The 25,621-nt window shown below is 43.1% G+C and overlaps 1 long non-coding RNA gene across 1 annotated transcript; it reads right to left on the bottom strand.

Annotated features, from left to right (window-relative positions):
- Positions 1-1,183: 1,183 nt before the first annotated feature.
- On the bottom strand, positions 1,184-24,528 carry LOC106020092 (uncharacterized). Its single transcript, XR_011810196.1, has 4 exons — positions 24,324-24,528; positions 4,564-4,678; positions 3,563-3,899; positions 1,184-2,862 (listed from the first exon to the last, which is right to left on the bottom strand). It is a non-coding gene; the product is annotated as an uncharacterized lncRNA (long non-coding RNA).
- Positions 24,529-25,621: the final 1,093 nt, after the last annotated feature.

Consider the following 25,621-nt stretch of genomic DNA (forward strand, 5'->3'; position numbering starts at 1 on the left):
GAAATTCAATTTGCCCTGCAGTTTCTCTATGTACATACTGGAATACCAGGCAGAAAGCAAACATTTTGGTGGACATTGAGACGAACAGGATTTCCGAGCGCTGTGAGAGCACTCCCAGAAGCACACTCCCCCGGCACGATTTCATGAGGCAGGGGAGCAGCCCCTGCACTGCTGCACAGCACAGCACGCCGGCACGGAGAGGGGCTGGGGATGAAGCCACGGCCTGCCTGACCAGTCAAATTAACCACAGCCTTTGCCTTTATTTCTTCTAGCATTTGAATATTGTCTCCTAAGGCAAACCCAGCATGTACCAAATTACATCTCAAAAACCTATTGTATTTTACTTTTTAAATCACAGAATCACAGGCTGGTCTGGGTTGGAAGGGACCTTAAAGCCCATCCAATTCCAAATCTCTGCCATGGGCAGGGACACCTCCCACCACACCACGTTGCCCAAAGCCCCCCAGCCTGGCCTTGGGCACCTCCAGCTTCTCTGGGCAAAGTAAAGAAAGGCTTTACAGAGACAAGAGGAAAGGAGAAAGAAAAACAAGTTTTGGGACAGGGTTCAAAACTCCAGCTCATTCCAGTTGGCTGATTTCTTTCACCCCACGTGGACACGTGTTTGCTTAGGGTCTCACCTTTCAACCACGAGCCGTGCTGCCACATGAAGTGGCATTTCACCAGGGCCCTCCAGCTGGCAGCCCCATGCCCAGGCTGCCTGCAGGGCTGGAGGAGCTCAGCACAACCCAGCTGTGTGGGTAAGGAGGGAGGAAGAGTGAGGACTCCAGTTCTGGAAGCTGCGGGCAGGATGCAGCACCCGTTACATCGAGGTCACACATCAGAGGAGAAGCACAGCAGCAGTGTGTTGGTACAGGGGAAATGCAAAACGGGGTGATCATTCAGGGGTCAGCACAGGCAGCTCAACCACCAAATGCGCCGTGCTTCCAGCACTGCTGTGCTCTGGCCACAGCCAACTCGAGTGATATCTCACTAAATATATTTAGATTTAAATAATTTCTTTGATTCAATAAGGACGATATCAGGGGCTCTCTCACAAAAACTGCAGATGTTTCTAAACAAAGCTTTAATGAAAAAAAATCTAAAATATAAAAAATTCAGAGCTAAATAATTGAGAATTTATGGTGTTGTATCAGGGGCAAAAGACAAAACATGTCCTCATATATTAGATATGGTCTGAATAGCCTTTAATGTCAACAACATATCACACAGTAAGTGAACAAAACACCTGCAGATTGTTATTCTGAATCAGTTCAGCTTACATTAGCACATGTGAGAAGGTTTAAACCAGAACAGTCTACACAGTGACAAAACGGTTTATAAAAACAGTCTGTTGTTTTTGTCTCCAAGTTGCTTCTCTTCTGGTAAGACTTTTAATTTTTCAGACTTTCAAATTTTATCTCTACAGAACTCTGCTGAACCTCGAAAGGCAGCAGTTAAAATCCATTCACTGAAAGCAACATCAACTCTGAAAACAAATGGAAAAGGTCAGGGACGAGAGAGGATCTGGAGAGCAAGTGAGGAGATGTCTTGATAGGAGGCCTCATTGCACCTGAATAATAAATTTCTTTCTTGAGTTTGGTACAAATGGAACCACGTTGAATTCAACGTTTGGAGGCAGTTTTTTATGATTAAGCAGTCATCCTTTTAAGCTGTACTTACTATTTCTTTGCTGTTAAAAGGCAGAGTTAGGTCGGTGTGCTGCTGTGCCAATACTGTCTCTGAGAGGCACAAATTGCAAACCAGAAAGGAAAACCCACAAAAAGTCACCAGCAAAGCCAGCACTGACCTCCCACACCAGCAGTCATTTTTGGTCCATTCTTGGGCATCGTTCTGGGATGAAATCCCTTCCAGACAGAGCTCCACTGGCAGGAAGAGCGCACAGCCAATCTCTCTTCAGACCCAAAGCTGTGATATCCCCGTCATCACCACAAACACCATAAATGATGTGAGGTTCCTGCTGACAGTACTCAGTACTGGCTGGGCCAAGGTCTGTGGCAGGGCTGCCAATCTCACCATTGTGAGCTTCTGCTCAGCACACTCTGGAATTAAAAACAGAGCCCAAACACCTGGCTGGGTAAGATATAAAAATGGGCTTCCCTCAGAGGGAAAAGTTGCCTAAAAATGTGACGGACTCATTTTCAGGGCAGGGCAGTTGCTATCATGTAGTGGCTACTTTTTTTGTTGGCGGTGGGTTGGGTATAAGAGTTGGCCCTTCTTAGCATGATGTGCTTTGCCCTGCAAGCACAGTGGCAGAGCCAGTGGCTGCAGGGCACGGGCAGCTGCAGGAACCAGCCCTTACGTAGGCAAGGTATAAGTGTCCTCTGCCCTTCCCGAGGCAATGTGAAGTAAATGCACTTGTTAGTGCTAAAATAAGAGACGTTGCCTTCATGGTTATACTTCTAGGAGAGGCGTAATATGCAGTATGTTGCCACAGCTATTGTGACCCAGAAAGCTGAACGTAAATCACAGCATCAAAAATCAGCAGACGAGAGCTGTGGCTCAGTGGACAGGTATACAGCAAATCCACTTCTCAGAGCAAGGTTAAAATAAATCCAGCATTTTCCCAAGATGCTATACATTACACTGACAAGATAGCTGAAAATACCGTAAATAAAATGGCTTTTATCATCTCATATCAGTCTCTGGTGGGTAATACTGTTTATCTCAAGAATACCTCCTCCAGCATCACATAAAATTCAGCAGTAAAATGGACTTTGGTTCCTCAAACCAAACAACAGAGCGGGGAGATGCTGCTAATGAACTAACGGGTCCATTCGCTCCCTGTGCTGAAGGAGCCACAGCCTGCAGTCCAGTCCCCATCGCAGTCCCCTGTATAATAACCTGCGACAACAGAACAAGAGATGTCACATTTCTTTAATGTGTGTATCCTTTCATTTTATAAGATGAATGAAAATAAATCATTATGTTTATCATTTCAACAGAAATTGCTCATTTTCCAACTCCAGAAATCTGAGTATTCATTGCCATATTCATTGTTTGCATAGGGGGTTATCCTCAGCTACGTTCCAATTTACGAAATAAAATTTAAACTTCTGCTAAATTGCAGACTCAAACGGATACTTTGCTTTTAATTACTTTCAAAACTGTTAAATATCTGACAATAAGGGATGCATTCTTCAGCTGTGTGATACATTTATTTACTCCGCTGTGCTTTTGGAGCTCGCTGAATGTTTATAATTAGGTTGTGTAACCATGCGAACCTTCAGCTGGTGTTTGCTGTTTCCAAAGCAGTTTTGTTCTGCATTTTGAAAGAAGGAAAAGCTACAACGCACCATGAAAATTATGCAGTAGTCTTTAATCTATACTTCCAGCGTATAAAAAAGCCCACTTAAAAATTATAATCGTGATATTATAAATGCTGCTTAGGTGCATGGCAGAACAATGTTTCCTGGTGCAAGGCAAATGTACCCAGTGACATTTATCCATCTAGGAAGCAGTCGCTGCAGATTTCCTTCCCCCGTCCCACAGGTGCTGCCATCAGCCCCTGAGCGCAGCAGGCTTTGCACAACTACTTACACACCTGCACACACGAGGGCAGCCCAAACGGGGTGTGCATCTTCGAGTACTGCAGCAATACATTGGGTTAAATAACTGTGCTTTTGCAGGCTTCGTCCAAAAGCCCCCAGGTTGTGCAGAGGCATTCAGGAGGGCGGCAGCACCCCGCGGAGCCTGCCCAGCTCCTCTTCTCCTGGCAGTGGTGGGCACAGCGGCCCCAGCACACAGCAAGGCTCTCCTCTGCCTCTCCAGGAGTCGTGGCACTTTAAATAGGTGCATTTCTTCTTAGTAGGGTAACTTCTCATCCAGGATTAATTTTTCCATTGTTTCACGAGAACGTGCCTTTTAAACCATTCTGTTTTCTGCAGTAAACAGCAAAAGAGAGTAACAGTTGGTGTCCGGTTTAACCATCTGCTCACACACAGGATTTCTAACTCTCCCCCATGTCATTTATAAACAGACTCCACCCTGTACGTGATTAAGTTATCTCCACCACACAAATGTTCACGTACATCTTTCCAACCCAGCAGTACTCCACACAAATTTTCTAGTAAGTGCTGAGAAACTCAGCTTTCCTTAGAATGATGACAAAAATCTGAACGCAGACCACAACATGCAAGCATTGGAGATTTGCCATCTTCCTGTGCTTCTGTCACAGTTGTAGCTGAAGAGTTATGCAAATACATGAGTTTTCTGTTCAGGAGCTTGAAAAATAATAATGAAATATCAGCTTGACTATGAATCATTTTTTCCTTTTTTTTTTTTTTTCCCCTCGCCAAAATCTGCCACACAAAATTCCATTTTTCTTTCCCTGTGGAAATTATCAAGCAAAACCAACCAACCAAACAAAAATGAATGGAAAATGAAGGTGGTGCACTGGTACCATTCAAAGAGGGAGCAGGAGGGGGGTAACAATGCACATTGCTCCAACCCCACCGAAACCAAACCTCTGTGGTGGAGGAATCCTTATTCTGCCTGAAGGGACACAGATTTCCTCCCCTGACAGAGTCTCTGCATTTAACATACCCTTTGTCACGGCCTGAGACACGGCGCCCTGGTAGCAGGTGGGCAGGAGCCTGCACAGAACCCAATTATCTTCAGCAACAGCTCTGGGAAGAGAGGTTTGGCTCCATGGAGCTCCCTGCAGATAAATAAATAAATAAATAAATAAATGGATTTCAGATGGGTCTGGAAAGTGCGGATCTGGCTGTGGGTTTTCACTCCTTTAAGTGCTGTACTGGTGCTGTGACAGCTCTCAGCTGCCCAAGGTGTCCTGATGCTATGAGGACATGCAGAAACAGCTGAAGTCAGAAGCAATTTCTGCAGGTCTGTGTGTCTTCAATGTTAGGAGACAATTCTTGTGCAGATTTTCTTTATTTCCTTCTGAGACTTAAATAGGTCAAATCCCTCACTCAGTGTCATGCAGGAAACTGTACATTTCTATATTTGAGAATGTATAATCAGACCATTTAAGTATTATCATTATAGAAATGACAACAAAACACAGACTGATAAGAACTTCAACTTATCCACAGGCCCTTGAACTTTAATGCAAGTTATTCTGATATTCAGCTCTTTGCCTCATATCACTGCATTCCAAATATATAGAATAAAAATTGGATTAAATAACGTGCTGAAGAGCACCACTGTGCAGTACGTAGAGTGCTTGGTGGCATGCAGGATCCACGTGTCTAGATGAATTACTAAGGCTCGAGAGTTAAAGTGTCCAGGCATGATGGGAGAAAATACAACACAGTGATGGCTTTCCGATGCCTCTAATAAAAACAGCAATTCCAGCAGAGCACAAAGTACCAGTATATTCTCTTAACAAAAATATTGAGTTAGAGAAGTGAAAGAGATGGCAGAAAGAGAAAACAGAACATATCCGCAAGTCGCTTGGTCTAGGACAATAACAGACTTCTTAAATTCTGCATCTGCACCATCCTTCCCGACGAGCTGCTAATATACAAGTCTGTCACAGACTAAATCTGGTAGAAAAGATTGGAAAATTATGTTAATGTGACTCGAGCTGAGAATACTAAACCAAAATAAACAAACAAAGAAACCAAAAGATAGAACTTCGTCACTGCAGAGGCTGTCATGGAAATCATAACACACTGCCAAATAAAAGGAAAGGCACGTTCACTGCTGGAGCACGTGAGAAATAGCTCATGGGGATGGAAAGGTGGGACATGGCCCTTCTGGGCTGTATAAGAACACACACACCAGAAACCTCACAACCCTTTCTATCTATAGGGTAAAAATGAGAGTATTTGGTGCCTTTTCATCTGCTTATATGAGCGGGCATTGGCCAGTCTGCATGGGCTGGTTAGGGGGCTGGGGCTCGGCAGCCCCCATCAGCAGCATAAGCACCGCAGAGGCACGTTCCCTTTCCACAAGTGTTTTCCTGCCAGGGTTCTCTGGGAGCACGCAGCTTCCCGCCTGCTCTGCAGCTCTGCCAGTGCTGTCCTCCCCGCCTACTTTCGCCTCCTTGGCGTTAAAAAGATGTACACAAAGTTTCAGTAAACTGTGAAATGAGCTGTCATTCAACAAAGCTAAGCTTTGAATAATGTGTGCTTGCTAATACATATTGCCATCAGCTTCTAAAAAAACAACTACAAAATCCTTGTCAAAATGGTAGGTCTTTCTGAAAATGTAACGCTAGATCTGATTTTTAAACCTACAGATTTGCTTTTGCCACTCTTTGCCAAAGAGGGGTATCTAGAAGAGCATAAGTCAAATCCTTTTCACTGATCCTAATGGCAAATGCTAAGAAGAAAATGAGAACGTTAAAGCCTGCTAAAAGGATCCAGCTGACTTACCATGCTATGGTTTTTATTATTAAATGATATTTTTCCTGACTGAATAAAATTAGGATGCTTAAATGCTGCATACCAGTGATCCTGATTAGTTGTATGTCTTGAGGGATGTCTGAAGGACTCAGATAACCAGCGCTTGGGATTACATTTAATTTCTATATGAATTTTGGATTCGGGGGAAACATATGAATTTCAGATTACCCACAACTTGGATAACAAGGTTTCATGCATTCAAGGCTTGCCTACATTAAGGAGTTGCCCAAGAGCTATTCTGCATCTTGTGTGTAACACATCAACAAATGAAAAAAAGACCGAGAAAGGAGTTGATGTTGGAAGGTAAGCAAAAGAGCACCTATAATGAAGTACATTTTGCTCATAAGTCAGAAATCAGAGAAGCATATTAACACGCCAGGTGAAAGTGCTTTGCAATTCCTCCCTAATTGGGCCCTGAATAAGAGACACTCGGGGACTTTTTGCATCAGCAGGGATTTTACTCCCGCGGTGAACCCGCTCGCTTGGAAAACAAGGTGAGGAGATGTTACAGGGGAGATGCTCTGGCTGTGTTTTATTTCTTGCACATTCACACGTGCAGCAAGAATTTTGGAAGGACCTACATGGCCATAAGGGCTCAGCTTTGTTCAGTCCTTTTGTGACTACTGTCCTTCATAAATATGTTTGGCCCATGCAAACTAGTGACAGGGTTTTGGGGGAAAACACCCCAGAAGTGTACTACAAGTGCTGCTACTGCATGAGGAACTTCACAGAGCAGCTTGTTAAAGTAAATGTTTTCTGAATTCTTTTAAAATATTGACATCATATTAAAAATAACACTAGAAAACAGAGCACAGAAAAATTCCAGAACATAACCCAATTAGTCATGGAGCGGTGAGACAAACACTAAAAAAGTTGTCAGATAGCAGGGACAGATGGGTTCCCATACACATTACAGTCATATCACCAAGGTGACTCCAGGTAGCCCCCAAGTGCCACCCGCTGTGCATACCTGGAGCTGGGGAGCATGGGACCCAGCCAAGGCCCCATCCCATCAGCAGCACAGGGGCACTCTGGAGTGAGCTTCCAAAATTTGGTGTATAATCTGTTTATAGCACTTTATTTGGTCTGAGATAAAAACAGCCCAGATACAAATGAAGACAGCTGTCAGTTGAGCTGGCCAAATGCCACTTGAGTTTCTATATCTTTTTCTCTTAAGAGAAGGAAAAAAAATCTCAGGAAAGCAAGCCAGCCCTGACTTCAGGCTGATACTGATAACAAGTGTTGGCTTTCAATATGTTTGGAATATTTCCCCTCTCCTCACCCCAAAGTTTGTCAAACTTGAGATGTTATTTCCAAGGCATGTGAGTATGCACTTTCATGCCTTTGAAATACCCTTTTACACATTAAAGACAGAATTTCACCAACATTTCTTTACTCCGAGTAGTCCCAGCCTTTGGCCTGTGCCAGCTGCTCTCACCTCTTGCTATCAAGCAAATGTGCCAACTTAAACTGCTATTTCTTCTCACTCCACTGCAGTACCAAAGATTCTTCAGGCCAAATAAAATACTGCCTTATGCTGTTAAAACGCCCTGATCCCCAGATAGCACTATAATAACAGCTGATGCTCAATGCCATGGTGTCACCCGATGCTTGTGTCAGAGAGCCTGCACTGCCTGCACTTTCTTAACCAGCAGAAAAATGAAAAGGTGGGTTTAGATAGGAAGAAAATAATTTCTCATTAACAAAATAGATGGGGTGTTAAAAAACTGGAGTAATTGCAGTTACGCAGGATGGACGCAGAGCTCAACTAACTGAAAAATTGGCCATCAGTAAGCGCCGAACCCCCAAATACCTGTTTGCTCTGCTAACAGCTGTGCTGCCCAAGGTTCACTGAGCCAGATGGGAAGACACAGATGCTGAAAAGCCAATGTAACCTCTCAAGTAGGCAGCAGGGAAAATGTAAAGGGAAAAAAAAATAAAGTTGTCAATATTAATGGAACATCAAAACTTCCAGGAACATCGACACCAGGTGATCAAAAGAAAACAATGAGAAAATCTCCCACCAGTAACGGAGCCGCAATAAATGCGAGAGAGCAGCAGGAGTTATCGATTTCCTGCTCTCCTACCTGGGGATGTCAGCTGGGACAGCACAGACCAGAGTTGTGTTTGAATCCATAGAAATAACTCACCGGTGTTCTTCTGGGACCCAGCGAGCTATGTGGCTGCTCTCCAGCATCACGTTTCAGCAATAGTCACCTCACTTCTGTACCAAATTAGCAACAGATACGCCTTATTGTGCTGACCTCATAACCTCATTGCTTTTTTTTTTTTTTAAATCACTTCACCACTTATTTGCACTTATTTCAATTTCGTTCTGTGAAATGGAGATGCTGTAAACACGTGAGAGAAGGAAAACCCCTGAAAAGCTTTATCTGAGTCCCACCAGCCAGTTACTACTGGCAGGTTGCAAGTTTATGGCAGAAATATATTGGGTGTGTTTTTATTTCTTCCCTCGCTAAACAAACAAACAAATAAAACCCCAAAGTTTGATTCCACTCTAGCAAGGAGACAAAAACAAACAAAAAGGTATAGCAACAGGTTGGTTTCAGCTGGGGGGGGGCTGAGCTGTGGCTCTGGAGCCCAGCCACAGGGGTATGGGAATGGGGCGGTGTGAGGGATGCTGCCCTTCACTGCAGCTGCCAACACCTCTCTGCACCCTATCTGTATGCCTATACAAAAAAATTTATCCTGGACTGAATTATCTGAGGCATTACTTATTTGGCAAGTACAATTTGAGATTATCAAAAAAAAATATTGTCCTTACCTCGTATAAACCCAAGCTACAGCTGTTCTGCTGATAGCAGCAACATCAACACCTCATCGATGGACTGAGGCCAACGCAGGCCCAAAGGCTCCGGACCATGGGACCAAATCCCCAGCAGGATTGGTGCCGAGGAGCAGAGGCAGCTCGCCCTTGCCTGCCAGCCCCATTCCCTGCGGGACAATGCCTCGTGGGGTGCGGGAGCTGGAGAAGGAAAGGGGACAGCGGTGGGATGCTGTCCTGCATGGGGAGGGGGAGTCCATCCAAGGAGGAAAAAGAGTAAGTCCTGGGGTTCTTGTTTTAAAGCTAAAATGAGAACTTTGCCTAAGTGAGAGCAGCTGGCAGGAATCACTAGAGATGATGGTGCCTGCGTGCTGTGGGGTAAGGGAGCCCTTACACTGTTGGGTACTGTGATTAAAACAGTCTAATTTCAATAGGCCAAGCCTCTTTTTCATTCATTTAAGATAAAATTAAGGTAAAAACACACATAGATTTACAATCATAGGAGGTGAGAAAAAAAATAATTAAATTCATATAACACCAGTGCAGCACCTCCTTGAAACACAGGCCTGTTAATGCTTACTTTCCAAGTGTAAAGCCCAAATGTGCTTCTGACAGAGTAAATAAAAGTGGATGCCTGCAAGGGGTGGGTAAACTCCCGTCCCACAGAGCCACAAGACTACAAGCTGTTAGTAACACTGCAGAAAATAAACTTCACAGAAGAAATACTACCAAGACGTTGAATAACAAAGAGAAGAGAGAGAGAGGTTTGCAGGAAGCTGCCTTGAGATGTGCTGAGAGTGAAAGCACCTGGAAGATCTAGCCTTCATTTTTAAATCCTTATTTTTTTCCCCCCCACTAGTGACTTGATATTTATGGTAGAAAAGCAGTTATTTCTGTCCCTGTTATTTCTGGCCACCTTGCCAGGCAGGGGCACAGGGAGGGCACAGCAGCACGCCGATGCCATCGGGAGCCCCGTGCCACCTGCACGCCCAGCTGAAGGCCAGGCAGCTGCTGCTACACCCCAAGAAAACCACCAGGTACCTGGCTGGGCACGAGGCCGAGCCTGTGCAGAGACATTCAGCCTGCTGCCAGAGCCTCCAATTTTCAAAATAAATTGTTTCATCACTTCTGTTATCAAGCTTTGTTTTGTTCGTTTGTTTCTCTTTAGGTGTTACAGAGAGAAAGAGAAAAATCTGATGGGGGTTTCCAGACACTGCTTGGGTGCACAGCCAGTGGGAAAAAAGGATGGGTCAATCTCCCTCTGTGCTGTTTTTTGTTTTTTCATCCACAGAAGCCAGACACCACTTAATAGCTAATTTAAGATGAAAAACAATCCATATATCTCATCATTCAAACCACATTCCTATAGAGCTGTTAAAGTACACAGGCACCTAACCCCTCAGGGGCTGGAGAGCTTGTACACACTGGGAGCTCTCTCACTTACCTGCTTTAGGGGAAAAAAATAACAAATAAAAGAGCAAAGCCAAAATTTGACTCTAAAACCCTTGTCACATCAAATGCTTGGGATAGTACCACTCAAATGTATTGGTGCCTTTTTGCTTTTGGCTATATTTTCACAAAAAATATACTTTGCCAGATAATGTGAAAACCCAGACTTGAAATATCCTTGCCATCTCTAGTGCCTAAGGTCCGTAATGAAGATGTTAGCATCTGCTAGATTAATGTACAAAATAAAAGATCAACTCCCACTAGATTAATTTGAGAAAAAAATCTATACACCTCCCTTGATCCAACACGTGGACATGTCCCAGCAGCGTGCCCTGCTGGCAGCAGTTGGGGGGCCCCCAGCGAGCCCCATGCACGTTGCTGTTCCCACATCCCCCTGGCTGCCCCAGGCTCAGGGGTTCCATCCGGCCCTTGGGAAGGAAACGAATAAACATTTTTTAACGTTATTTGGGTGTCAAAAAAGGAGACAGAAATTAACAGAGAAGTACACTTAATACCAATGTTGCTCGTGAGTCACGTAGCTTACTGGCTTTTCCACTGTCAGTGCATTGAGCCCTGTGCCCTGCTGTGGCTCGCAGCAGTGTGTTCAACCACTTTGAGAACCAGAGGAATATTTAAGGTAGACTTTGACCAGAAGACCCAGCTCGAGCAACCCCTGCCCCATCAGCAGGGAGCACGGTGCTGGAGAAGGGGCACAGCCCTGCTCTGCCACCCAGAAACTTCTCCTGCACCCATCACAAGTTTCAGCAGCCTCAGACAAAGAAAGCCTCGCCAGGAGCAGGTAACTCAGGTCAGTCAGATGAATGTATATTAAAAACACAGAGATAGGTTTCAAAAGTCTGATTCAAAAGCCAAAGTATAAATTAAACGCTTGAGGAAATATTATTTACACGTCGTGTTTTCAGAGAGCAACAAAGCACTGTTCTAAAATGATGTTTCTAACCCCTTTTGATAAACTGCATATACAAAGAATAAATTTAAAGTTAGATCCATGAAGGCTGTCAAAAGCTACAGCGTTTATTTACAGGAAAGAGGAACAATATTTTGACTTCTCTTGAGCAACCTTTCAGGAAGGGGACCTTTCTGCGACTTAAATGTAGAAAGAAATGCCACATTAGTCAAAGGTCTATTTCCCCACCACAACAGGAACATTACTTCGTAATGACCTCCAGAAGGCCTCTATTTTTCAGTGCGGATTGGATGAGGTGTGAAGTCACAGCCACTGCCAGCCTTAGCTGGCCATGCCCAAGCAGCAGCTCAGAGGACGCCTTTTTCCTCTGCAAAGCCATTTCTGGTTCATCTCCTGGTATCCACAGTGAGAGATTTAGCTACGTTAGGATGGCACAAAACACCTGACAGGAAATACAGTGATTTTCTTTTGTGCTCCACATCCCATGGAGCCAGTCCCCATAGGGGCAGCAGCCCCAATTGGGAGCTCCACAGCCAGCCCAGCATCAGCCCACACCCACCCACCAAGCAATACCCAAGTGAGAAGATGAGATGATACGGTGAGAAATTGCCCCAGCTTGCACCAGGGGAGGTTTATGCTGGGCATTAGGAGAAATTTCTTTACTGAGAGGATTGTGCAGCACTGGAACAGGCTGCCCAGGGAAGCGATAGAGCCACCATCCCTGGAGCTCTTCAGGAAACACAGGTATAGAACTTGGTGGCATGGTTTAGGGGTGGACTTGTCAGTACTAGGCTAAAGGTTGGACTAGAGGATCTTGGAGGGCTTTTCCAACCTGAGTGACTCTATAATCACCAGCTCACTGCAGGTATGCAGCACAGCTGGGTGGGCACGCTGCACGACTCCTGCAGATGTTAGGGCTACTTTGGTTTCTTCAGTTTTCAGCAATATTGATCTATTTGTTGAAAGGCTAAAGCTTTTTTTTTGTTTTGTTCCCAAGGGGTTAGTTTGGTAGAATGTTATCTTGTTTGTTGGGCTTGATTTTTTAAGACCAGACCTGAGATACCTCACTTTTGTCTCTTCTGTTTCAAATAGGCTTTGCACACACATGCAGCAGGAGCACTAACAGCATTTAGTCACAGTCTGTCACTGCCACTTTCTTTCAAGCCTTTCCCCCAACCTCCTTTTTATGACTGTAATCGTGTGGTTACTGTATGGTGCACTGCTGCTGCATTTCAGGGAGAGATCGTAGAGCTGTGGCTTACTTGAAGCACACATCCACGCACAGGCATAACTTACTTGGTATCTTCATCCAGGAGAGTAAATCCTATCTTACCTGAGAAGCTTGAGCCTTTTCCTTTTTTTTCATTTTTCGCTTAAACAATCACCTCCAGCCACCCAGCTGAAGTTAATCCACTCAAAACAGGGTGGCCATGCTGCAAAACCGCTGTCCCAGAGTGATGCGATCAGCAGAGCAGAATGGTTGAATTAGCATCTGATGGGCTGTGCTAACGTGAATTACAGGCTGTGCCTGCATCCCAGCACATCCCTATTCTGGGCTCAGCAGGACTCCAGCTCCCTGGTGGGTGGGCTGGCTCAGGTTTCAAGCACTGCTTAACTCGTGGCTTTCATCTGTAGGCAACAGTTAGCAGCAGCACTAAGATTGTTTTTGCCAAAGGCTTCAATAAAAACGTGCTTCCGCTCTTCCTTCTTACCCCAGACATAATATACATTTATTTTGTAGCCAGCAACACTTTAACCATGACTGCTTGGAGTCTACTGGCTAAAAGTTGAAACTGATATTAAATTCGCAGTACCTGCAAACAGATACTGGAACCTGGGAAATAAAGATGCCAAAAGAGCTGGTTTCAGTACTAGTCCCACCATAAATTCTAAGAACTTGGGAGAATAAAAGAATTCTTTAGAATATTCTTTATAATACAAAAGTATTAAGTTTTATTAGACTTTGAAAAGACTTTAATTTTACCTTTCAGTGTTTACTGGGAAAACACCCTTGTGCTTCAGGAGCCTGAGCACTTAGCAGTAGAACTTGGCCATTTATCTTCAGTAATGGCCCACCCCACTGTTCTCGTTTCTGCTTGGGTAATATGTTTATTGCAGCTTGGTGGAGTGCTATGATTTATTTATGTTATAACCCCAGTACTAATAGATATGAATGAATGGGAACCAGAGCAACACACTGATGTGATCTTCTAAACAGCACTGCCAACAGCCATCCTTCATATCCAGACACGACGCAGAGTTGTGCTGCTGCAATAACGCTATTTTGGAAATAATGTTTCTCTATAGTAATTTTCAAGGAGCTGAACTGATCAAAGGGAATTTTTAATTCCATCCTGCAAACTCAGACTTCTCACAACCACTCCCCTCTTGGGTGCCAGCCGTGAAGATACAACATCCCTGAAGGGATACGGGCAGACATGGCATCTCTGGAGGAAACAGGTGTTTCCATACTGGTGTTTCCTTCAATATGCCAGAACATTGAAAATCTGTTGCAGAAAAGTAGCACTTAGACAAGACTGATAGTATTGCTCGTCACTATACTCATCAGCAACAAGAGGAAAATATATCACTAAAAAGAAAAGATACAAGAGTTTGAACTGAGTAGCAGATACTTTGACATGTGAAAGTCTCCTTAATTACTTTAATGGAGGCAGATTTTACCAGGAGTGTGCTGTTTACAGCACTGGCATTGCAAAAGATCTGGGTACAAGTCTCCATTACCCCAGTCCTTACTTTTCCCACTTTAAATATAGGACTAAGATCCACATTTTGGACACAGGAGCTAATTCCCCAGTCCCCAGCCCATTTTACAGTCTCACTTTTCTTTCCTCCACTTTTCTAGTTTCACAAGTACATGCTTAAAATTACATTTCTGTTCCAGATTAAAAAAAAAAAAAAAATAAAATAAAACAACTCAGAACCCTTTTATAATTCTGCAGATAGGAACTGTTGCTGCATCAGACCAAAAACTGCATGTAGCAGCTGAGAGTGAGAGGCCCCATGCAAGTTAGCATAGATGTGGTAGGTCTGCACTCCCCAGGCTGGAGCCATGTAGGATCAGAGCCGTATAGGATCACGTGCAATGCTTTGGGAACTGGCAATTGCCCGCCAACATCTTCCCCACTGCAGCAATCCCACATCTGCCTGCTAATAACATGACAACACCAGTGACACCAGAAAGCTGCCATGAGGCATCTGCAGCCATCCCAAAACTGGGTGTAACTTAGGAGAAAGTGGCAGAGCTACAGTTCTGCTTTGAACCCCAGTGGATTCCGAGCTGCTGATGTGCTGTATCATTAACAGGGAAGGAAACACTTTTTTTTTTTTTAAAAAAAAAGCAACATGACTATCAAGTGATCGTACAAAGAAATTCAAGCTCTATTCTTTTGTCTCTTGACATTTTATATTGTGCTAGCATGCAAAGATCAGAATATGCTGTGCATCTCTTGACAGTGGCAAAAGTGAAGTATGGCAGATGTAGACCATAAATTGATATAATCTAACCTTATACAAATGTTCAAAAATAAGAAGTTTACTACCTTATGTCATGATTTCGCAGTTTTACTTCCATTGTCACTCTTATTGAATATGCTCAGACTTGAACTCCAGAGAGGTCCGTGCGCTCTCCAGAGCAATGACAGCAAGCAAAGAACTTGAAATTACCAACAGACTTGCAACATCCACACTCATGGGGGTTACAGAAGCTGCAAGACATTTGGCTTCACTTCAGTGAAGACTTATTTTACAGCCTTTAGCAGTAAAACTCATGAGCAAGAGATAAGCGCAGTTCCCAGTCCAGTTAAATACCCAGGAAAACCGAGCAGCAGCTCAGCCCGCAGCCCAGGGGACACCCCAAGGCAGCTCCACCTGGAGTGCTCCAACAGGCACAGGCTCTGCAGCCCCTGCAAACATGAAGTTTTGGGTTTTAGAGAGCTTAAAGCTCATGGTAGAATCTAAGAAACAATCACAAGGAGTAAGATCATTTCTCTACAGGGAATGCAGAGGCTACACCTATCTTGCCCTAGCACAGGGTATTTTATTTCAGCATAAGATTAGTTTATTAAGAAGGAAAGGGCAGACAAATCATCTGGGACCGCATTTCTTCAGTACATTTAGGTGCCAGAAAGTGCCTCTCATTAAGAATCAACTTTAAACATATTCCCCAATACTGAGCAAAGCTGTTAACCACCTTTTTTCCAGGACGGTTAACGTATCTTATGTGTAACTGGAGCAGAGCCACGACTGCCCGTGCTGCTCTGTCGCATCCCCCTCTGTTGTTCCTGCCCAGCCCCAGGGACCTGGAGGCCTCCAGGGGGGCACAGGGGGTCCCTTCCCCAGGCAGCCTGTGGGCAGGAAGCACGGCAGCCCCCAGGGGAGCAGGTGACAGGCTGAAAGCACTCAGGCAGAAGAGACATGAGGGCTGTTCCACCATATTTCATTTTAGCAATTTCACACCAAACTGTTTTGCAATGAGGAGGAAGAAGTGAAGGAAAACAAACAACATATCCTCCCCTCTGCTCATGTTTTCTAGGTCTGATCTTGCAGCTTTTGGTGGAATACGTTTTGAGGATGCTTAATGGCCAAGCCTGCTGGGTAAGGACCTCACTGCTGGGCCCCTTTATTTGAGGGGCACCCTCAAGAGCTCAGGGAAGAAAGCAAAAATAAATCAAGACATCTCTGCAGTTTAGCTCTGCTGGCTCTAAGCAGCAGCTAAGCAGATGCTTTCAGACCACTTGTTCAGCCACATACGTTGGAATTGCAGCTCACTCACAGACACTGCTGCCCTTCTCTGCAGAAGCACCAGCTTCCCACAGGCTGCAGTCTCCGAGGCAGGTGCTTGCAGCTGAGTCCTGACCCCACGAACATGCACACCTCTGTTCAGCTCCTCATCAAGCTGCTTGCAGTTTTACTTCAACAACTTTCTGCTCAGTCATGTGCCAAAACCACACTGGACTTCAGCTGGGCCCAAACTTTACCCTTCGCATGTGCATTTTGGACAAACCAGGCATACTGGTAACTTCCAGCTGATGGAGTGCTGCAGGAGCCATCACTGCACAAATCCCACATACCTGATGTGAGATGAAACAGGCTTTCAAGCACACAGAACAGAACTTCAGGCACGAGGGGGTCATCCAGAGGCACAAGGGTGCCGCGGCAGGGTCAGGCACAGCCAGCGACGTGGATGACAGCGAACATCATTAAGGGTCCTGAGCTCTGCCAAGGACAGGAAAAGCCTAATGCCTCACTGCTTAAAACTGCATCATTCAGCTCAGGTTTCTGTTTGTTGGTTATGAATTGAGTGGAGTTTTTTGTTTATTTTTTGGGGGGGGGGAGGGGGGAGGAGAAGTGTGTGCCTTATTTTGTTTTTAAGACTTCTCAAGGCCCAGAACCATGCAACTCAACATCTGAAGAAACACAGAAATGCCGAGGACAAACTTACCAAGAACTGCTTAGCAGCAGCACACATAAACAGGCAAAGCAATGTTTTGACAGCCCCGTTAATGAGAATAATATTTTCTGAGAGAAAAGGAGAAGAAAATGCTACCGTGAGACTATGCAGTCAGACACAAGACAAACTTTAGCAAAGATTTTGTGTTGCTGAAGGCTTAAAGAGGAATAGACCAGTAGGTCCTCATGGCACCAAGAACGAGAGCAGGACATCCCTGGACCAACACAGAGGGACATCTGGCATGGGCTTCCTAGGGCAGCCACACGGAATAGCAACAGCTTATCCACCAGGTGCCTCGACAAAGTAGTGCTATAAGAAGTCCACACCTGAGCAAGCACGTATTTAGGCATAAAGAACTACAGGCACATTTGGATTTTTTTTGTTTAAAAAAAAAACAAACAACCAAGTAGCAAGTTTTAGGTGGTATAAACATCAGGCAAGCATTTAGAAAGGACCTATTAAGCCCTGGTTTTGAGCTTGCACATCAGTGATGTACTCACCTACATCTTCACTGGATCAGGTCTGGAATCTTTATCATTTGCTTTTGAAAATGTGCCTCCAGGAATGGGCATCATAAATCTGGAGTAATAAAACAGGCAAAGGGAAACAACATACCATTTGTACATATTTGCTGTATTTTACTTAAATTAGTTTTACCTTTGTGGCTATTCCAAATTCTTCTACCATTTCTAGGTACTTTAATAACCTTTTCACGGAAAAATTAGTCTCCTCATACACTAGTTAATGTCAAAACAAGGTGCTTGCAAATCTAGGCTTCTTGCCTGTTGAAAGCAGTAACAGATGTCCTTTCTGATCATTATTTGTTTCACATATGAACCAGCTACTGAGAGGTTCTAAATCACAGATGTGTTTGTTTGATGCTTCCATTTCATTTGGAAATACTTCTATTGGCCAACTGCATAAGAACTGATTTTGCAAAACAGATGGAGATTATTCTGCTGATCACTGGTTCTTAGTCATAGTTCAGAATATTTTCTGTGCTGTTCCTTTGAAGTATACTCATGCAAAACAAGCACATTAAAAATCCCTCCCACATTAAAATATAGTAAAAGTTCAGTGTTAACCCTCAAGGACTCCCAAGAAAAATCAAGGATAAAGCTGATTTTCCTCGCTACTCCACCTTGTTCTAGATGAAATGACATGAAGAGGTGCATTCCTCCTTTGAGATAGATGCCTTCCGTGGAAAGAAGGCATAGCTCATGCACAGCATTAGGGTAGGATGGAGTTTGCCTGTGCTCTGTTTTCAGCTGTAAGCACAGGTAAAAGCAGGAGAGATTCTGATGGTAGGAAAGGGGCTGATCAATGCAGATTATACGATGTAATATAAGGTATGGTGACTGGGGCCCTGCCCCCCAAAGACCTGCATTTTAATACCCAAAGTCTTTATGAGGTCTAGAGCAATCTAAGTATATGTAGAATAAAACCTGGATTTTGCCCTGAAGAGCTTAAATGAAACAGAGGAATTAGCATTAGATGCAGAAGTGGAGGAGACACTAGGATTAAGAGGTAAGAGTAATAAGACTGCAATGTTATGTCTTAAATGCAGTTCTAGTGAATCCAAGTTGTCTGTTTTTAAAGAAAAATGCAAAATGATGGTGCCTCGGGAACAAGCTGCCAACTAGCAGGAAACAAATGACTAGTAATAGGAGGAGTGTGTACCCGATAATTGTACCTTTGCATTTTACAGCAGAATCTGAGGAGAAAGAGACGTAGCTATTGCCTAGACTATCCATATGAACAAATAAGTATCAGCCACTGCCAGCAGGAGACTTGGTACTGAGGGAGAGTGGCTGGAGAGAAGGCACCGCCTGCATGGCACTGTTTTTTGGAAGAGTAGCTGGAACAAGTTTTTATGTTGATTCATAAATGTGTCATTTTTGGAGGGAGGCAGGAAAATGTGTGTGAGCAGAGACAGCAGCACAATGAATAAATACCAGAAGTGTGGGAGACGGGAGCAGAGAGAGGAAGGGAGAACACAGATAAAAGTTCAGAGGAAGAGAACACAGCCTGGATGAAAAACAGCAAGGAACAGGGAAAGGGGGAAATGAAAGACATTTTTACAGGTACAGAGAAACAATGATAGATTAAAGCCTGAATAAAACCAGAGGGTGAGAAGGGGATATGCAGCACTGACATGGGGCAGAAGGGAATGATTTGAAATGGAAACACTAAAGAAACAACTACATTGCTTTTACATTTTCTTAACAAGTATATGTGCAAAATTATCCCTCAGCCTACGATCATTAAATTTGTTAACAAGGGTGAAGGTAAAGGGAGGCGGAGGCAGAAGAAATAAGAGTGGAAACAGCTCCAGCTATACTGCCTCTTCTCTAACCATATGTACTCCATACTGGATGAAGCTCTCCTCTCCTCTTCCCCCATTTCATTTCCCCGTCGCATCCTGTGCTCTGCAACCTGCTTGAAATCCCACTTGAAATTCTGCTCTGAAATCTGCTTGTATTGGCCCTGCAGTCTTTTGAAACTTGAATGCAAATGAAACCATCTGTGTGGAGATGACAAATTCCACTCTCCTCCAGCAAAAGCTCCCACATGACAAAACACTTGGTATCCTGCCCTGTAAGATAGTGGTTGCCCAAGTAATTGAATTTTCCTGATGGCCCAGGCTAAAACACACGGCCAAAAGTCTCTGTCAACCTTTTAGCAAGTGGACAAGCACAATGAGATGCTTGGAAGGAGAGCAAGACATCCTAATCCTCCCTGGACAGAGACTCAAGCTAGACAAGACCAAGCTGGCCAGCACTGATGACCATCCACCACCCCTCTGAGCTTCAGGCTGGGACCAGGGCTTGAGGAAGGTGGGAAGTTCATGCTTAGGGGAGGGATGGAGTGCTAAAACAAGGTCTGTGAGCTCTCCTGCTCCACAGCTGATTGATTTTTGACCCAAAAAAAGATTATAATAAGGCAACAATAAACCAGACCAGAAGCAGTCCTCAAGATATGCTTGAAAGACAATTAAAATGTGGCAAAAATTGTTTAATACACAATTTCAGCACTACAAAGGAAACTCCAGTTGTCTCAATTGGAAAGTTTGTCACAAAGCAGAGAAAAGTCTACCATAAAGCCTACAGAGCACAGCCCAATAGTATTAGACTTCAAATGGAGTATTTCAGATGCCTTTTTACACCAGCTTATTGTCTGTTTCCTTAGAAACAGGAATCAGCAGCCACAGGCGAAGGAGTTGGAACTTGTGTTAATTTTAGCTGCTGTTTGTTCCAACTTTGCTTCCATTTTCAAAGAAGCACAAAAGTATTGAATTGGACACTGCCATTTTGTAGGACATGTGCAATGTTTCAGTCTTTAAGCTCTGGATTTATATCGAGCCTCTCTATTCATGAGGTGGTCCATGAAATGTTCCATAATAGGCCCATCGCTCCAAACTGAGCTCAAGCTTTTACAAGCCTCACACGTGTAACTAATGGTCTTTACTCAAGATATTTTTAAAGGATGGTAATGGGTTGTCTCTCAAAGATTTGTATGTGACGCCTCGAAGTCCAACCCCATGAAATTACATCTCATCAACAGCTTCACCACTGTTCCCATGATGGAGAACTAGCATTAACCAAATATTTTGTTTTGCCATAACCAGCTTTCATTCATACTATTTATTTATACTAATTACAGACCACCCAGCTCAGCACAGTCTAGTGCCAGAGGTGCTTTAAACTTCATGTCCTTACTTTTGTCTTTATTTCTTGCTGTTCATCCCATGCTTGTTTTTAAGTCTATTGTTCTTTCTAAGTAGGCATGGCTTGAACCTTCAATACAAACTGTCAGCTCTCTGCTCCATTAAGCTCCACATTGTCCTCATCACCTCGTATTTAGGGCTCTGTTAAATGTGACCCATTTTGATTTTTGCAGGCTTACCCTTTCTTTTCTTTAACATTACTGCTACTATCCAGCCTAGCTCATGCTTCCTGTTGCTTCTGCTGTGTAAACTGAAAGCAAAATAGGATCTCAGGTCAAAGGAGCACAGCTGGAGAGACCCCTTCCAGAGACACTGAATCAGTGGTACATAGCTTGGTTTTGACTCAGCTGATAAAGAGCACTTCATTCCTGAAAGCAGTCTCTGCTTTAGCTACCAATCATCTCATCTTTGGTATCTGTTCCATAGGGTGAGTCTGTTTTACAGGGCTATTACCAGAGGACAAGGACAATCCCACAATTAGGGCACGGCAAGAAATCTCAGATAACACACGTTGAGTGCATTATATAAAAGTAGCCAGGTGGAAGTACAAAGGAGCTGTGGACTCTATTCAACCCCAAACACACACCATTGCACTGCATTGCTCATCCTGGTGGTGCCTCAGAACTTCCCTGTGTAGGCAGAAGTTCAGAGACCTCTGAAGGCAGATCCCGGGCTGAACCCATCTGGGCTGCCAAAAGGTCTGTCCTCAATCTGAGGAGTTTGTCTAAGTGATTTAATTGAAACATTTCATGCTCAAAGCATTTTGCTAAAGCTTTGTAGCTCAATAGTCAGTATGTAGATTAAAATTTAATTTAACTGGCTTAATATGTTATGGCCAACTGATTTTTTTTTTTTGGACCAAAATTTTATACCTATCAGACTGATGATTCAGGCTGGGAAACCTTAGGAGATTTATAGTCCAACCTGCTGTTCAAAGTGGGATCAAAGCTGAATTCAGACCAGGTTTGTCACAGCTCTGTCAACATGGGTCATGGAAAAAATCTGAAGATGAAGGGTAAGTTAAGCAAAAAACAACCATTTAAGAAATTATATGTTAAGTCATTACTTTGAATTTAAAATGGGGTGAAAGGTAGTCTTTCTAAACTGGAGGTATGGCCATTTGTATGCAAGTTTTCCACAAGCAGCAAAAGATGTTTGTATGCTGAAGAACTGCTGTTGGTTTTGTGCAGTTTTGTGCATGCATCCTGCAAAACATTCATGTCATGGTTTCCTGCAGGGTAGACAGAACACCTGATAGCAATATAGCAAAGGGCACAAGACAATGCTAAGGGTTACAATGGGAGAATCAGAATACCCTGAGTTGGAAGGGGCCCACAAGAATCAGACTCTAACTCCTGGGCCCCCAAAGGACCATCCAAAAAAAATCAGACTGTCTGAGAGCATTGTCTAAACACTTCTTGAACTCCAGCAGGCACTTCCCTGGGGAGCCTGTTCCAGTGCCCAAAGAGATTAAGAGGTAGACTTAAATTGCAGGAATTAAATACAAAGAATTGGAAAGTACTCTGGTTTAGGATTTAAGAAAACAAAGACCTTCTGAAAGTAAATGCATTATATTTTCAAGTGTAATTTCTCATGTAAATTATCAAATACATTCACATTCATATTTTTATTTATGCTTCATCTTTTCTACATCACCTTGTATTGTATTTCCAGTTGCTCTCAAAATGCTTTGGCATCTGTATTTAGGTTTTGCTGTGTAGAATTTTGACTAGAGAGGAAAAAACAAGACGTAAATACTTCTGAGATGCCACTTACTCCCACTTCCACAAAAAAGCTCTACCTATGGTACTCTTACACATTTTTCACACAGATCAAATAGGATGAATGTGCAGACTGCAGACCAGTAAGTGATTGAACATCATTTTCCAGTCATCAGTTGTTGGAAATATCAGAATATCAAGATAAAATTATTTATGGATACATTTTACAGATTTTCATGAAATAGAGGCCATTTCATGAGATCAGTAAAGTGCCAGAAAGGGTAGTTCACTGCTGGTAAAATTGCATGCTTACATAAAAGAAACAGACAGGGAGAGATTTCTCTCCCCTATGAGCATAGGGGAGAGAGAAGTATGTGTACAGTGCAATATTCTTCAGTACTTACGGAAAAGTGACAAAATTTCTCAGACTCAGACTGGGGCAAATAAGAACAGCCTGAGCAGTAGAAAATCAGGTACAAAAGATAGATATGAGCTTGGTAGTAATGGCAAGAATAGGGGTTCATTAATGTAGAAACCACAAAACCTGCTTGCAGGCAAATGACATGATTTTGGACAATGTTTTCATGATAGCCACCAACAAAAAATTTTATGTAAAAACTCTAAAAATATTAATTTCTAATACTAGCTAGTTAAAAGTAAAGAAGGATAGAAGTACCTTTTTTTTTTTTACACAGTATTAGTGTGCAGTATTTTTTATAGGGATCTGTAGTGCTACAAAAGAAGTCAGCAAAATCAAGCTTCAGATATACAAGATCATTACATGGTCTTTTCTGTGTGCCTTGGAGACCCAACCACTTCGTAGAAAGAGGAAAATTGAGTTGACTTTCCATTAAACAGGAATGGATTGTTGAGCCTATTGAGTCATTTCAAATTTACAGAAATGTAAGCAAGAAAAACACGAACCTAAGAAGTTTACCCGACAGAAGTGAACTGCATAATAAGTACAATGCTCTTAGCTAAAAGGTTACAGTGACCTATATGATGGTTGGGAGGGAAGGAAAGGTATTTCTGCCCACCTGGAGCAGTCTTCCACAACATTTTCAAGGAAAGTGCAGGGGGCGGGTGATGATGCAAACAGTCCAAAGCTAATGAATGGTTATATAAATACTATGAACAGCCAACACCCTTGTGTTTGAATAACATTGTGAAGAAAAAATATGTACAACAGCTAGAATAAGTTTTATAAAAAAAAAAAAAACACTATAAAGTGCTGGGAGAGGGGGTCTCCAAAGCTTTCCCACCACAGTCCTTCCAGAACCCCAGTTTCCTTGTCTGAAGCCACATTAGTGTAAACAAGAACTGTTTTGATTTTAGAATTAAAAATGAGTGTTCTAAATCATGAATTCATCCCTTATTATGCAGCACAACTTTGGAGTATCTGGTCAAATGCCAATTAACACTGAAATAAGGAGCCAGTAACTTGGTTGTTGACTAAATTTAGTTTGGGCAGATAGTCAAGAAGAAAGTGTTAGAATTCAGGGAGAAAAGAAGGTCCAACAACACACTGTAGAAAAGGGGAAAATCTAACAAGAGAAAGAAATGCATCCAACCAGCAGAGACCTCAGTGGCCAGGCTGTGTGCCACGGTGGCCAGAGGCAAGCACGAGCAGCCCTTGGCAGAGCACTCTCCAGCTGTTCAGAAAGGAAGAGGCAACATCCCCAAACCCATAAGTGCAATTAGTTGATGTGATCTGGCCAGGCTGCAGTGAAATAACTGTGGGCAGATGGCCTTAACAGCTAGGGTATCAACCACACATGGAGTAAGGAGGCACAGCTACCACAACAAGCAATCAGGGCAGAAAGCACTACCCAGTGCCTCTTCCCATACACTCACCTACTCTCTGTTAGTGCTGCCCCAGCTGCCTTCACCAGCACACAATACCTTTCATTGTCCTTTTCCATTCTGCATGCTTCTGGAAGAAGCCACCCTTGCTTGGAGCACCGACTCCAGAAGTGCCACCTCCACTTATGGCCTGAGCAGGAGCAAGGCCCCCACCAACAGCAGCATCACTGCACAGCTCATGCTCCTGGTGAAGAGGAAAAAAGAGGGAGCCTGTTCCCCACCTTCTTTTAAATGACGGCCTTAATTCTGCAGTTGCTCCAGCTGGCCCTTCCTCGGCCACTTGGTGCTGCCCAGCTGCAGCCAACACGCTGCTGCAGGTGCTGGCTCTCAAATCACTTCGCTGCAGAAGTGTGTGAAGGAAATTGTGAAGGCAGAACTCAGCTACCAAAGCAGGGATGTTCTCATTAAACAAAAGCATGGGGAAAAAAAAATAGGAAAAGATTTTGCCTCTTAAATTAAATGTGTAAATGAAAAGCTGAACTGCCATGTCCTATATATTTCTGCCACTCATAGCACAAAAAAAAAAAAAAAAAAAAAAAAAAAAAAAAAAAAAAAAAAAAAAAAGTCAAGAACTGCTTCAACACATTTTATCCCTATTGTCTAATGTATTCCTCTTGCAGTGACCTTGGTCTGAGGAGAGTTTTGTAGAAAACTTGCACTGGGATGAAATCTCAGTGTCCTACCTGCAGTACAGGAGGCATTCGTGAGATGATTCCAACAGTGAGAATGAGATTCTCAAGTCAAAATCTGTTAAAACAAATCTTTGCAAATTTTATTTACTGCTTTTATTTGCTCTTTACAGTGTTGACACATAATATGCACTAATGACAAAATGTTTTAATAGAAGATAATAAAAAACTGAGATAGCTTAGAAATAATTTTCATTCAAAATTTCCACTATCCTCCAAACTGGGCATACTAACTGCAAAATCTCTGTAGCCATAGGAACCTTGAACTGCTAATGCTGTTTATACAGAAAAATCTACTGATAGTTTATTTGCAATTTTAGAAAGTTAACAGGATAGGATAAAATCATATTATATATTCAAAGCTTTACAATGTAAACATGATTTTTTCCATAAATCTTCAGAGTTTTCTAAAAGGCATCAAAATATTGTGTTCATAAAGTTTCATAAGGTTTATTTTTTTCAATAAAGTTAAAAGCAGTTTGAAACATTATTTGGAATTGCTACATCTACATCTTCACTGATGGCAAAGTTGCTCTTTGGTGATGGCTATTCAAGAATGAGAATAAACAAGGCAAGAATTAGAGTTTGATGCAAATTTTA

The sequence above is a fragment of the Anas platyrhynchos genome, chromosome 6 (genome assembly GCF_047663525.1).
Source record: "Anas platyrhynchos isolate ZD024472 breed Pekin duck chromosome 6, IASCAAS_PekinDuck_T2T, whole genome shotgun sequence".
Taxonomy (NCBI): Eukaryota; Metazoa; Chordata; class Aves; order Anseriformes; family Anatidae; genus Anas; species Anas platyrhynchos.